This window comes from Myotis yumanensis, unplaced genomic scaffold, assembly GCF_028538775.1.
Source record: "Myotis yumanensis isolate MYYU_CA2020_CCGP unplaced genomic scaffold, mMyoYum1.0.hap1 SCAF_7, whole genome shotgun sequence".
NCBI lineage: Eukaryota > Metazoa > Chordata > Mammalia > Chiroptera > Vespertilionidae > Myotis > Myotis yumanensis.
The window spans coordinates 66514019-66527916 of NW_027223758.1; the positions used below are offsets into that span (position 1 = coordinate 66514019).

At 41.8% G+C, this 13898-nt stretch overlaps 1 protein-coding gene and 1 pseudogene across 1 annotated transcript in view; one reads left to right on the forward strand and one right to left on the reverse strand.

The window, feature by feature from the left end:
- RPN1 (ribophorin I) overlaps nucleotides 1-7193 on the reverse strand; it is a 34848-nt gene extending 27655 nt beyond the window's left edge. Inside the window, exon 1 of the mRNA XM_070420758.1 lies at nucleotides 7099-7193. The gene's annotated coding sequence lies outside the window, so the exon portion shown is untranslated. The remainder of the gene's footprint in view (nucleotides 1-7098) is intronic.
- LOC139014638 (large ribosomal subunit protein uL4-like) lies at nucleotides 1651-3217 on the forward strand (annotated as a pseudogene).
- Nucleotides 7194-13898: the final 6705 nt, after the last annotated feature.

Consider the following 13898-nt stretch of genomic DNA (forward strand, 5'->3'; position numbering starts at 1 on the left):
CCCATAAGATTGTTAGCTGATTTCTCAAAAGAAACTTTGTATGCCAGGGAGAGTGGCAAGAAATATTCAAAGTGATGTAAAGCAAGACCTAAAACCAAGATTACTCTACCCAGAAAAGCTATCATGTAGAATAGGAGGACAGATAAAGAACTTCCCAAACAAGAAAAAACAAAGGAGTTCATCACCACCAAACTAGTATTACATGAAATGTTAAGGGTGGGGGGGGGAAAAGGACACATATGTAATACCCTTTGTAATGCTTTAAGCAATAAAAAAAAAAAATGTTAAAGGGTTTTCTTTAAGAAAAAGAAGGGAGGAAAAGAGAAAAACTATGAACAATAAAATGGCAGTAAATACATATCTATCAACAACTGAATCTAAAAATCAAAATAAATGAACAAGCAGAACAGAAACAGATTTATAAATACATAGAACATTTTTATGGTTGCCAGATGGGAGGGTGGGAAGGATGAAAAAGGTGAAGAGATTTAGAAGTACAAATCAGTAGTTACATAATAGTCATGGGGATATAAAGAACAGCATGGGGAATATAGTCAATAATATTCTAATATTCTAACATGGTGTCAGGTGGGTATGTCTAATCACTGGGGTGTAGATCTGAAATTAATCTAATATTGTATGTCAACTGTAATTGAAAAATAAAAAATAATTAAAAATGAAAGCAAAAATCTGGGGGAGGGATTATTCATCCAGTCAATAAAAAATAAACAAGCAAATAAGCCATGAAAGTGGGTTGGGGAGGGAAATCAAGTACCCAGATTTCCTACAATATATTATCTAAAATGTTCAGTTTCCAACAAAAATTATGAGGCATGTAAAGAAACAAAGTGTGAATGATAAACCAGAAGGGGAAAAAAGCAGCCAATCAAACTTCCTGTGAGAGTGACCAAATGTTGGGTTTATCAGAAAAAGTCTACAAATAGCCATTGTTAACATTTTCACAGAATTAAAGGAAAGCAAGAATAAAAAGTAAAAGAACATATGATGACAATTTCACATCAAATAGAGAATATCAATAAAGAGAAAAAATTTAAAAGAACCAAATGGAAATTCTGAAGTTAAAAAGTACAATATTACTGTACACTTACTGTACCAAAAGTACTGAAATTACAAATTCACTAGAGGGACTCAAAAGTGGATCTGAACTGGCAGAATAAAGAATAAGCAAACTTGTGATAGATCAGTAGAGATGCAAGCCAAAGAATAGAGAGGTGAAAGAGTAAAAATAAATGAAAAAAGCCTCAGAGAAATGTAGGGTGGACACACCAGAAGGAGAGGGAAATAGACAGAAATATATCTGTAATAATAAAAGCGTAATATGCTAATTAGACCGGACAGCTGAAGGACCTTCTGGACAAAGCTGGGGCTGTGAGTGCGAGGCAGCTACTGTGGCTGTGAGGGCTGAGCCCCTTGCATGAATTTCATGCATCGGGCCTCTAGTATATATTCCAAGAAATAATGGCTGAACACTTCTCAGTTATTAAAAAACAATAACCATCCTGTCCAGGTGGCTCAGTTGGCCAGAGCATCATCCCAATGCACCAAGGTGTGGACACATATAAGAATCAATCAATGACCTTTCCCTGTGAGGGTCCCCGATTGAGAAAAGTGTGGCCTTCTCTCCATGCCATGGCATGTGCTCGTCCACTGATATCAGTGTACTCCAGAAAGGAGGAATTATCTGGCAAAAATGTCATTTTGCCTGCTGTGTTCAAGGCTCTTATTAGACCAGATATTGTGAACTTTTCTCACACTAACTTGCACAAAAACAATAGACAGCCCAATGCTGTCGGTGACTTGGCAGGTCATCAAACCAGTGTTGAGCCTTGGGGTACTGGCAGAGCTATAGCTCAAATTCCCAGAATTCAAGATGGTGAAATTCATCGTTCTGGCCTGGGTGCTTTCAGAAATATGTGTCATGGTGGCTGCTTGTTTGCATCAACCAAAACTGGCACCATTGGCACCACAGAGTGAACACAACACAGAAGTGATATGCCATCTGTTCTGCCCTGGCTGCCTCAGCCTTACCAGCACTGGTCATGTCAAAAGGTCATCATGTAGCCCAGCCTGTGTGGTTCAGTGGTTAAGCATCGACCCAGGAACTAAGAGGTCACTGGTTCAATTTACAGTCAGAGCACATGCCCAGACTGCAGGCTCGACCCCTAGTAGGAGCAATGGAGGAAGCAGCCAATCTATGATGTTTCTCTCTCATCAATGTTTCTAGCTCTCTATCCCTCTCCCTTCCTTTCTCTCTTAAAAAAAAAAAAAGTCAATAAAAACATTTTTTAAAGTCATCTTATTGAGGAAGTTCCTGAACTTCCTTTGGTGGTTGAAGATAAAATTGAAGGTTACAAGAAAACCAAGAAGGCTATTTTGCTTCTGAAGAAATGAAGCCTTGGAATGATATCAAAAAGGTCTATGCCTCTCAGCAAATAAGAGCTGCCAAGAGCAAAATGAGAAACCATCTTTGGGTCCAGCACAGGGGACCTCGCATCATCTATAACGAGGACACTGGTATCATCGAAGCCTTCAGAAACATCCCTGGAATTACTCTTCTTAATGTAAGCAAACTGAACTTTTTGAAACTTGCTCCTGGTGGGCTTTGGGGTAGTTTCTGCATTTGGACTGAAAGTGCTTTCCATAAGTTAGATGCAGGGTATGGCACTTAGCGTAAAGCTGCCTCCCTCAAGAGTACAACCTTCCCATGCGCAATGTGCTTAATATAGACCCCAGCAGAATCTGGAAAAGCCCAGTGGTCCAGAGAGCCCTCTGAGTCCCACGCAAGAAGATTCATCGCAGAGTCCTGAAGAAGAATCCACTGTAAGACCTGAGAATCACGTTGAAGCTAAACCTGTACGCAAAGAATATGCACCAGAAACACCATTCTTCAACAGGCCAAGAGCCACAAGCCCTGGGTGGATAGAGCAGCAGCAGAATAAAAGCCAAGTCAGATGAGAAGGGGGTTCCAGGCAAGAAGCCTGTGGTAAGGAAGAAAGGAAAGAAGGCTATTGGCATTAAGAAGCAGAAGAAGCCTTTGGTGGGTAAAAAAGGCTGTAGCTACCAAGAAACCAGCAGCTGAGAAGCCCACAGAAAAGAAACCCACTACAGAAGAAAAGAAGCCTACAGCATAAACTTAAATGTGTTTATTCCATAAACATCAAATCACTTTGGACAACTAATTTTGAATGAAAACTGATCAAAGGCAAAAAAAAAAAAAAGAATCAACCAATGAACCCTGGCTGGGTGGCTCAGTTGGTTGGAGTGTCATCCCATGCACCAAAAGGTTGCAGGTTTGATTCCGGGTTGGGGCATGTACAGGAGGCAACTGATCAATGTTTTTCTCTCACATCAATGTCCCCGCCCCCCCTTTCCTCTCTCTCAAAAAATCAATAGAAACATATCCTTGGGTGAGGATTAAAATTAAAAAATGAATCAACCAATGAATATATGAGTAGTACAACAATTCAAGGTTTCTATCTCCCTCCCTCTCTCTAAAATCAATAAATAAAAATTTAAAAAAATATATATCCTTCACATCCAGGGAGCTCAACAAAATCCAAGTAGGGTAAATGTAAAGAGGTCCACAAACAGATACATTTTTTTTTTTTCGCTAAAAGTATTACAAAGGGTATTACATAAGTGTCCTTTTTTCCCCCCCACCCTTGACAAGCCCCTGCCCTCCCTTACCCCCCAGTGTCTTATGTCCATTAGTTATGGTTATATGGATGCATACAAGTCCTTCGGTCACAAACAGATACATTATATAAAATTGCTGAAAGTTAAAGAAAAACATCTTGAAAGCATTGAGAGAAAATGGCTCATTACATACAAGGGAATTCTAATAAGATTAGCAAACTTCTTAACAGAAACAATGGAGGACATAGAGCAGTGGGATAATATGTCCAAAATGGTCAAATAAAAACACTATCAACCATTTTTGAGAAATCAGAAAATACTTTCAGGTGAATGAAAATGAAGAAATATCAGTATTCATGGGATGCAGCTATAGCAGTGCTTAGATGGAAATTTATAACTGTAAATATCTATATTAAGAAAGAAGAAAGATCTCAAATCAATAAATATAAGACACTAGTAAAAGAGCAAATTAAACCAAGAGCAAACAGAAGGAGAAAATATAAATGATTAGAGCATAAATTAATGACATAGTAACATATAGTGAAAATCAATTAAACCAAAAGCTGGTTCTTTGAAAAGATCAACAAAACTGACAAATATACAGCTAGACTAAACAAGAAAAAAAGAGAGAAGATGCAAACTCCTAGAATTAGAAATGAAAGAGAATACATTACTACTAACCTTACAGAAATAATTAAGGATTGTGAGAGAATACTGAGGGCATTTGTATGCTACCAAAATATACAACCTAGATGAAATGGATAAATTTCTAGGAAAATAAAACTACCAAAACTGACTCAAGAAGAAATAAATATTCTGAATAGACCTATAATAAGTGAAGATACTGAATTATTAATTTAAAAAACTACCCACAATGAAAAGACTAGGAGTAGATGGCTTCACTGGTATATTCCACCAAACATTAAAGAAGAATTAGTACCAATTTTTCACAAACTCTTATCATAAAGAGAAGAGGGTCACTTCCCAACTCATTATATGAGTCCAGTAGTATCCTGATACCAAACCCAGAGAAAGCCCTCACAAGAGAGAAAAAGACTGTTTGTCCACAGTGACTTAGTGGTTGAGCATTGACCCAAGAACCAGGAGGCCGAGGTTTGGTTCCTGGTTGGCGCACATGCCCAGGTTCTGGGCTCAACCCTCAGTAGGGGGCATGAAGCAGGTGGCCAGTTGATGATTCTCTCTCATCACTCTCTCTCTCACTCACTCTCTCTTCCTCTTTCTCTAAAATCAATAAAAAACATTTTACAAAAGAGAGAAAACTACAGACCAATATATTTTATGAATATGTATGTATTGGAGGGTAAAGGGAGTCCTAATATATGGTGAGAGGGGAAGATTTAACTTTGGGTGGTGGGCACACAGTGCAATATATAGATCTTGTAACATAGAAATCCACACCTGAAACCTATATGTTCATGTTGACCAATGTCACCCCAATAAATTTAATTTAAAAATGTATGTAGATGTTCCCAACAACATATTAGCAAACAGAATCCAGCAACATTTAAACATAATTATACAGAATGGTCAAGTGGGCTTTTTCTCAAGAATGTGAGATTGGTTTAATATCCAAAATCAACTAATGTAACATAGTATAATAATAGAATAAAAATAAAAGTGAAATTAAAGCTTTCCCAGATAAACAAAAATTGAGAGAATGTGTTACTAGCAGACCTGCGCTATAAGAAATGCAAAAGGGAATCTTTCAGGCTAAAATGAAATGACTACACAGTAACTCAATCATAAATCTACATATATAAAACCCTAAGTGACTGGCCGACCATTTGACTGGTCACTATGATGCACACTGACCACCAGGGGGCAGACACTCAACACAGGAGGTGCCCCCTGGTGGTCAGTGTGCTCCCACAGCGGGAGCACCACTCAGCTGACCATTGGGCACCAGACGCTGGGCTCAGGGCTGGGGAGCACAGCTGCGGTGGTGGCGAGCCTTTCCCGCCTCTACTGAAGTGCTACTGAGCAGCAGTGGAGGCAGGCGCCATGGGGCCAGGATGAGTGGCCCAGCCAGGGCTGCCTGCTGCTTTGAGCACTACTACATGCCTCGAGGGGTCCTGGATTGTGAGAGGATTCAGGCCAGGCTGAGGGACTCCACCAGTGCACAAATCTGTGCACTGGGCCTCTAGTGAAAAAATAAAAAGCACAAATAGATGTAACTACTTAGATAAATCCAAAAGACAACATAAATGTACTTTTGTTTGTAGCTCTTTTTCCCCCCTTCTATCTGATTTAAAAGACAACTGCATAACCCTGGCGGTGTGACTTAGTTGGTTGAGCATCGTCCAATGAATAGGGATGGGGGTAGTGTGGGGGAGGAGGGGCAAAGGAGAGGCAACAGATCAATGTTTCTCTTATACATCAATGTTTCTCCCTCTTTCTCAAGTCAGTAAAAAAAAGACAATTGCATAAAGCATTAAGCATTAATTATACATATTATGTGGATAAAATACAAAGGCATAATGTTCCCATTTGTTTTGGTTTGTGTTGTCTAATGCCATTCATAACTTTAAGGATGACATTGTAGAATTTAAATGTTAGTCACAGAAAAAATACATTTCCTTATTTCATTTCTCTCACAAGACAATAATATTTGCCCATTTGCACACCCAGGTTAACAAACTTTGTGTATTTCCCAGGGGCAGAAACAGAATCTCCTCTAGGAACTGGATGTCTCACCCAGGATTGTGACAATGATGAAAACTGTGTGACTCATACTTGCCCTTAACGAAGTTTTGAACACATCACTGTTGAAGTGCTAATAACCAGTGTGGAAACTGGTAACAGATATGAAGGTATTTTTGCACTTTAATGAAAAGGTCTCCTGAAGACCTGGAATGCATTCAATTTCCAGAAACAGAAAACTTTTCTGATGAAATAGAAGGTGGCCTGATAGAAGCAGGTAATGGTATCTGGATTCTTCAAATCACTGTTTGCAATATCTTACTTAAGAAATTGGTGCTATGGGTCTTGGATGTGTGAATACAAAAGACATTTTAGTCCCTCTCCTTCTTATGAAGGAAGACCCTAACAAATAGCAACCTTCCAGGGGAGGCCAAGCTGTCAGACTCCTGAGACAGTGCGGGAACTGCCTTCCAGGGACAGCCTGACCTCAGGCATGTTCCTGGCTGCGAGAGCTGACAGCCAGGAGGTACCAGAACACCATCACCATGGCAACCCATCACCATGGCAACCCATCACCAGCCACAGGTTAAGTACAAGGCTTGCAAGTGTGGCTTCTTTGGAGACGAAATTAATATAATTAACAATCGGGCACTGTAATCTGAAATCTCAATCCTCGCGACAATCTCCCAGATTTTACAGAAATTAGGGAGGGAGTACTTCTAATCCCATCTCTGCCCGGGTTTAGCAGAGTGGGCGAGGAGGGTTGGCGTGTCTTCTCACCTGTAAATGATAACAATAATACGTGCCTCACCGCGTGGAGGAGACGTTTAACAGGCCCTTAAACATTGGTTTCTTTCCCAGCTGTCCGCCCGCACGACCGGCCTCGCCCGTTCCCCTTCGCGGAGTGCGCAGGCTCACATCCCACCCTGGCCTGGCCCCAGCGAAGGCTTCCCTGCCGGGACCGCCCACGTCGACCCAGAAGAGAACCCTCCAGGTCCCAGCTGACGTCGCTGCTCCGGCCCGGCCGCCAGGGGGCGACAGAGTCGCGCGCGCGGGCTCGCGCCGCCCTTCTTACGTCAGCAGGCCCGTCCCGGAAACGACGGGGCTGCCGTACAAGATGGCCGTTCCCTTTGTGGTGGTAAGGAGCGCGGAGTCGCTTTCCCGTTTACGGGAAACGCGGTGACCTGAGCTCAGTTATTGCAGCGCAGGCTTCTCGTAAGAGATGGCTGCCGCCGAGTTAACCGGTGTCTTTCTTGGCCGAGTCGGTGGCAAGAAGCACAAGATGGCGGGCGCGGCCGCGGACGGGAAAATGGCAGCGCGAGGGCTGCTGGGGCGCCTGCCCCTTGGCCGGCCCGCCCCCCGGGGGGAGGCTGGGCCTTCGCGCTGGGCTGTAGGTTCCAGCGGGAAGGTGGCGTCCGCCGCTGGGCGCTGCTCGGGGTGAATGGCACCCCATTGTACCTAGTGGAGGGGTTTCCTCCCAGCGACTTAGAGACGGCAACGTGGGGCTTTCGTGCCTTCCAACTGACTCAGGTCCACAGACACACTTCCCTATCGTTACATACGAAACCAGAGAACCAGGTAAAATCACTGAGAGTCCACCTTGTTAGAGGAATAACCGGCTGTGGCTGGAAAGAGCAAAGCAGCGGGTTTTGGGGGGTTTTTTGTTGTTTTTTAATACGGAGAGGAAAGGAGAGGGACAGAGAGTTAGAAACATCCATGAGAGAGAAACATCGATCAGCTGCCTCCTGCACACTCCCTACTGGGGTTCTGCCCGCAACCAAGGTACATGCCCTTGACCGGAATCGAACCCGGGACCCTTGAGTCCGCAGACCGACGCTCTATCCACTGAGCCAAACCGGTCAGGGCAAAGCAGCGGTTTTTATACTAATGGGTAACCAACTGCAAGATGTAAGGGAAAGAAAGCAAAGCGCAGAAAAATGTTACCCATATGCCGTTGTCCGCGTTGTTTTTGTTAAAGACTCATGGAAGTAAAGATACACGTGAGCTTGTAGGCATAGACTAGATCCAGGAAGAAGGAACTGGTGACAGCGATTGCCCAATCTAACCAAAGAAATGGAAATAAAGACAGGGATCAAGCCGAACCCCTGTGCTCAGTGGTTGAGCGTCCACCTAGGTCACATGCCCAGGTTGCAGGCTCTCTCCCTCTCCCGTCCTCTCTCTCTAAAGAACGATTTCTGTCCTCCATTCAATGGCCTTGGTATCCTTGTTGAAAATCAATTGACCATAAATTCTCAATTATATTCCCTTAATCTATATGTCTAACCTTTTAAAAAATACAATTTGGTATTGATTTCAGAGAGGAAGGGGGTGGGAGAGAGAGAGAAACAAAAATCATGAGAAAGAGCCCTCGCTGGTTTGGCTCAGTGGATAGAGCCCTGCCAAGGGCATATGCCCAGGTTGCAGGGCTCTATCCACTGAGCAACTGGGTATGTGCCCGCAACCAACGTACATGCCCTTGACCGGAATCGAACCTGGGACCCTTGAGTCTGCAGGCCGACACTCTATCCACTGAGCCAAACCGGTTAGGGCCCACGCTGGGTTTTTGGATGAATTGCATATGATAATGTAATTAGAGTTTAGCCAAGTTCCTAACCTGTACTAAATGCTCAATAAATAATAGCGATTATTATTTTGGGTCAACCCTGAGTTGCTTGATACAGTACATTTTTGCCTCTGAGACTTTGGTGGGGGTGGCTTTAAAAAATACACTATTTGCGGGAGAGGTCAATGGGGAAAAAGGAGACTTATGTAATACTTCAAACAATAAAGAATTTAAATTTAAAAAAATACACTAGTTGCTGTGAAATGTTATTATTCTTTTTTTTTTTTTAATCTTTATTGTTCAGATTATTACATTTGTTCCTCTTTTTTCCCCCCCATAACTCCCCTCCTTCCAGCTCCCACCCCACCCTCCACCCTCATTCCCCACCCACTGAGTTCATCCATAGGTGCATGATTTTTGTCCAGTCTCTTCCCGAATCTCCCATTCCCCTTTCCCCCCCAAGAATAGTCAGTCCATTCCCTTTCTATGTCCCTGATTCATTATAGTCACCAGTTCATTCTGTACATCAGGTTATTTATTCACTTGATTCTTAGATTCATTTGTTGATAGATGCATATTTGTTGTTCATAATTTGTATCTTTACCTTTTTCTTCTTCCTCTTCTTAAAGGATACCTTTCAGCATTTCATATAATACTGGTTTGGCGGTGATGAACTCCTTTAGTTTTTCCTTATCTGTGAAGCTCTTTATCTGACCTTCAATTCTGAATGATAGCTTTGCTGGATAAAGTAATCTTGGTTGTAGGTTCTTGGTATTCAGCACTTTGAATATTTCTTGCCATTCCCTTCTGGCCTGCAAAGTTTCTGTTGAGAAATCAGCTGACAGTCGTATGGGTATTCCCTTGTAGGTAATTGAGCCTCTTTCTCTTGCTGCTTTTAAGATTTTCTCTTTGTCTTTTGCTCTTGGCATTTTAATGATGATGTGTCTTGGTGTGGTCCTCTTTGGATTCCTTTTGTTTGGGGTTCTCTTCGCTTCTTGGACCTGTAAGTCCATTTCTTTCACTAGGTGGGGGAAGTTTTCTGCCATTATTTCTTGAAATAGGTTTTCAATATCTTGCTGTCTCTCATCTTCTGGGACTCCAATGACTCTGATATTAGTCCGCTTAAAGCTGTCCCAGAGGCTCCTTACACTATCTTCACACTTTCGGATTCTTTTTTCATTATGCTTTTCTAATTGGGTGTTTTTTGTCGAATCTTTGGTTTGATTCTTGCACTCCTCTGGTCTGCTATTGGGTATAATATTCTTTATTTCAGTCCGTGTATGCTTACTTTCTAATTTCTTTATCGTAGCATCGAGGGTCTCATTAGTTTTCGTGAGGCTCTGCACAAATTTATGGCAAGCCCTCAAAATTGCGATTCTTAGCTCCATATCCTCCATTTCTGTCATGTTTTTTTGTCTCCGCATCTTTTATGCTTTCTTGGTGCACCCCCTTGTGGTCTCTGTGCGCAGTCTTGTTCTAGCCAAGCCTTAATTGTTGTAGTTAACACTAGAGGGATTTGACCATCAGGCCGACTGGCGGTGGAAATCAGCTGTCTATTATTCTTTTTATCATCTTAGAGGCCATATGGTAAAATGGAAGACATTTAGCTTTTTTTTTTTAATATTTTATTGATTTTTTACAGAGAGGAAGGGAGCGCGAGGGCTGCTGGGGCGCCTGCCCCTTGGCCGGCCCGCCCCCGGGGGGGAGGCTGGGCCTTCGCGCTGGGCTGTAGGTTCCAGCGGGAAGGTGGCGTCCGCCGCCGGGCGCTGCTCGGGGTGAATGGCACCCCATTGTACCTAGTGGAGGGGTTTCCTCCCAGCGACTTAGAGACGGCAACGTGGGGCTTTCGTGCCTTCCAACTGACTCAGGTCCACAGACACACTTCCCTATCGTTACATACGAAACCAGAGAACCAGGTAAAATCACTGAGAGTCCACCTTGTTAGAGGAATAACCGGCTGTGGCTGGAAAGAGCAAAGCAGCGGGTTTTGGGGGGTTTTTTGTTGTTTTTTAATACGGAGAGGAAAGGAGAGGGACAGAGAGTTAGAAACATCCATGAGAGAGAAACATCGATCAGCTGCCTCCTGCACACTCCCTACTGGGGTTCTGCCCGCAACCAAGGTACATGCCCTTGACCGGAATCGAACCCGGGACCCTTCAGTCCGCAGGCCAACGCTCCATCCACTGAGCCAAACCGGCCAGGGTGACATTTAGCTTTTTAAAATATTTTTAAATTTTATTGAATTTATTGGGGTGACATTGATTAATAAAATTATATAGGTTTCAGATGTACAATTCTATAATACATCATATGTATATTGCGTGTTCACCACCCCAAGTCTAAATCTCCTCCCATCACCATTTATCTCCCCTTTTCTCTCTTCTACCTTTCCCCACCCTCCTCCCTTCTGGTAATCACCATACTGTTGTCTGTGTCTATGAGTTGCTCTTTTTTGCTTAATCCTTTCACCTTTTTCACCCAGCTCCTCAAGACCCCTCCCCTCTGACACTTCTGACAGCTGCCAGTCTGTTCTCTGTATCTGAATCTGTTTCTATTTTATTTTGTTCTTTAGATGCCACCTATCAGTGAAATCATATGGTACTTGTCTTTCCCTGACTAGCTTATTTCACTCAGCATAATACTTTCCAGGTCCATCCATGCAGTTGCAAAGGGTAAGATTTCCTTTTTTATGACTGAGTAGTATTCTATTGTGTAAATGTACCACAGCTTTTTTTTATTCACACATCTATTGATGGACACTTGGGCTGCTTCCAAATCTTGGCTATTGTAAATAATGCTGCAATGAACATAGAAGGTGGTTTGGTTTCAGTTTTTTTGCACGTATCTGCCCAATTTTTCCAACATTTATTGAATAGACTGTCTTCACCCCATTGTAAGTTTTTGTCTCCCGTGTCAAATATTAACTGACCCTAAAGGCATGGGTTTATTTCTGGCTCTTAACTCTGTTCCATTGATCTATATATCTATTTTTATTCCAGTACTATGCTATTTTGGTTACTATGGCCTTGTAATATAGTATGATATCAAGTCTTTCTCAAGATTGCTATGACTATTCAGGGTCTTTTGTAGTTCCAAATAAATTTTTGGAATACTTGTTCTAGTTCTGTGAAATATGCCATTGGTATCTTGATAGAAATTGCATTTAAATTATATAGATTGCTTTGAGTAGTATGGACATTTTTTTAAAAATATTTTTTTATTGTTGATAGTATTACAGATATCTCCCATTCCCTCCCTCCCCTTTACATCTCTCTCCCAGCCTCTACCCACCCACCCCCAGGTGAGTAGTAAGGACATTTTAATGATGTTAATTCTTCCTATCCATGAACACAGTACAGTATATGCTTCCACTTCTCTGTATCTTCTTCAATTTCTGTCTTCAGAGTCTTATAATATTCTGAGCACAGGTAGGAATTTAGCTTTTTATTGTGTATTCTTGAGTAAGTTACATAATCTTTCAAGACTTCAGTCTCCTTATGAGTAAGATGCGATTCACAAAACCTCTTTCAGGGGTCACCGTGAAAATAGTAAATAGAAATAATGTATGCAAAGTACTTTATGCAGGGCATACAGTAGGCATTCAATAAGTGATTTCTAATTCACTAATATTTCAACCTCAGAATTAAGGAACTAATACTGCACGCAGAGGCAGGAAAACTTATCTGGTCAAGGGACAGGAGCAGGCGGCCACAGGGTGACAGTTAACACAGGAAGCCTACAAGGAGAAGTTAGAGGGATGGTAGGTCCACTGGCTTCACGGCCTCAGGTTTCCTGTCTCCATTGGGAAAATGGCGAGGCCTCCACACCAGGCGGATATGGTCTGCAGGCCGTTTGCAGAGATACTCCCTTGCCAACAGCCACTTGCACTGTTTCAGTGCACAGTTACCTCTGTAGCACCTTTCAGAGATATGAGCCAATGTTTCTGAGGCTCATTCCTCATACTTTAGTATTTAATATTAAGTGCCTACTGCATATGTTTAATTTTCTTTTTTTTTTCTAGTTTTTAATGGTGTTAGAAAACACATAACATAAAATTTACCACCTTAATTTTGTAAGTGTACAGTTCAGTGGCATTAAGCACACTCACATTATTGTGTAACCATGTCTTTCATATTACAAAAGGATGATATGAAAGGATGAAACTCTACCCATTAAACAATACCTCTTCATTCTGCCCTTCCCCCAGCCCCTGGCAACCACTTTTCTACTTTCTGTCTCTGAATTTAACTGCTCTAGAGATTTCATATGAGTTTGATGGTGTTTTATGTTACTTAGCATAATATCCTCAAGGTTCATCCCTGTTGTAGCATGTCATGATTTTCTTCCTTTGAGATGCTGCTGGATATTTTATTGTATGGGTAGACCACATTTTGTTTATCTAATCATCTGTCAATGAACACTTGGGTTGCTTCTACCTTTTGGCTTTTGTAAATATTTATTTATTTATTTATTTTTAATATATTTTATTGATTTTTTACAGAGAGGAAGGGAGAGAGATAGAGAGTTAGAAACATCGATGAGAGAGAAACATCGATCAGCTGCCTCCTGCACATCTCCCACTGGGGATGTGCCCGCAACCCAGGTACATGCCCTTGACCGGAATCGAACCTGGGACCTTTCAGTCTGCAGGCCGACGCTCTATCCACTGAGCCAAACCGGTTTTGGCATGGCTTTTGTAAATATTTAAAAATTATATCTACATCCTTGAATTACCATGGTTATTTTTAAAAATGGAAGACCTTTAACATACTGTTAAGAATTTAAACAAAGAGAATTTTAAAAAGAAAACAAAGAATTTGAGCACAAGGAAAATCAAAGGCTGCCCAAGAAAGGAAATGTAACCATAGTACACTGGTTGCACAGGTAATATTTATATAGTACTAAACATATGAGCAATATTTATTGAATTTTCAATGTTTAGAGTCCACATATAGGATCAGGAAGGAAGACAATTATGGTTACAGAACAAAACATAAATATTACCAATTTTAGTGGT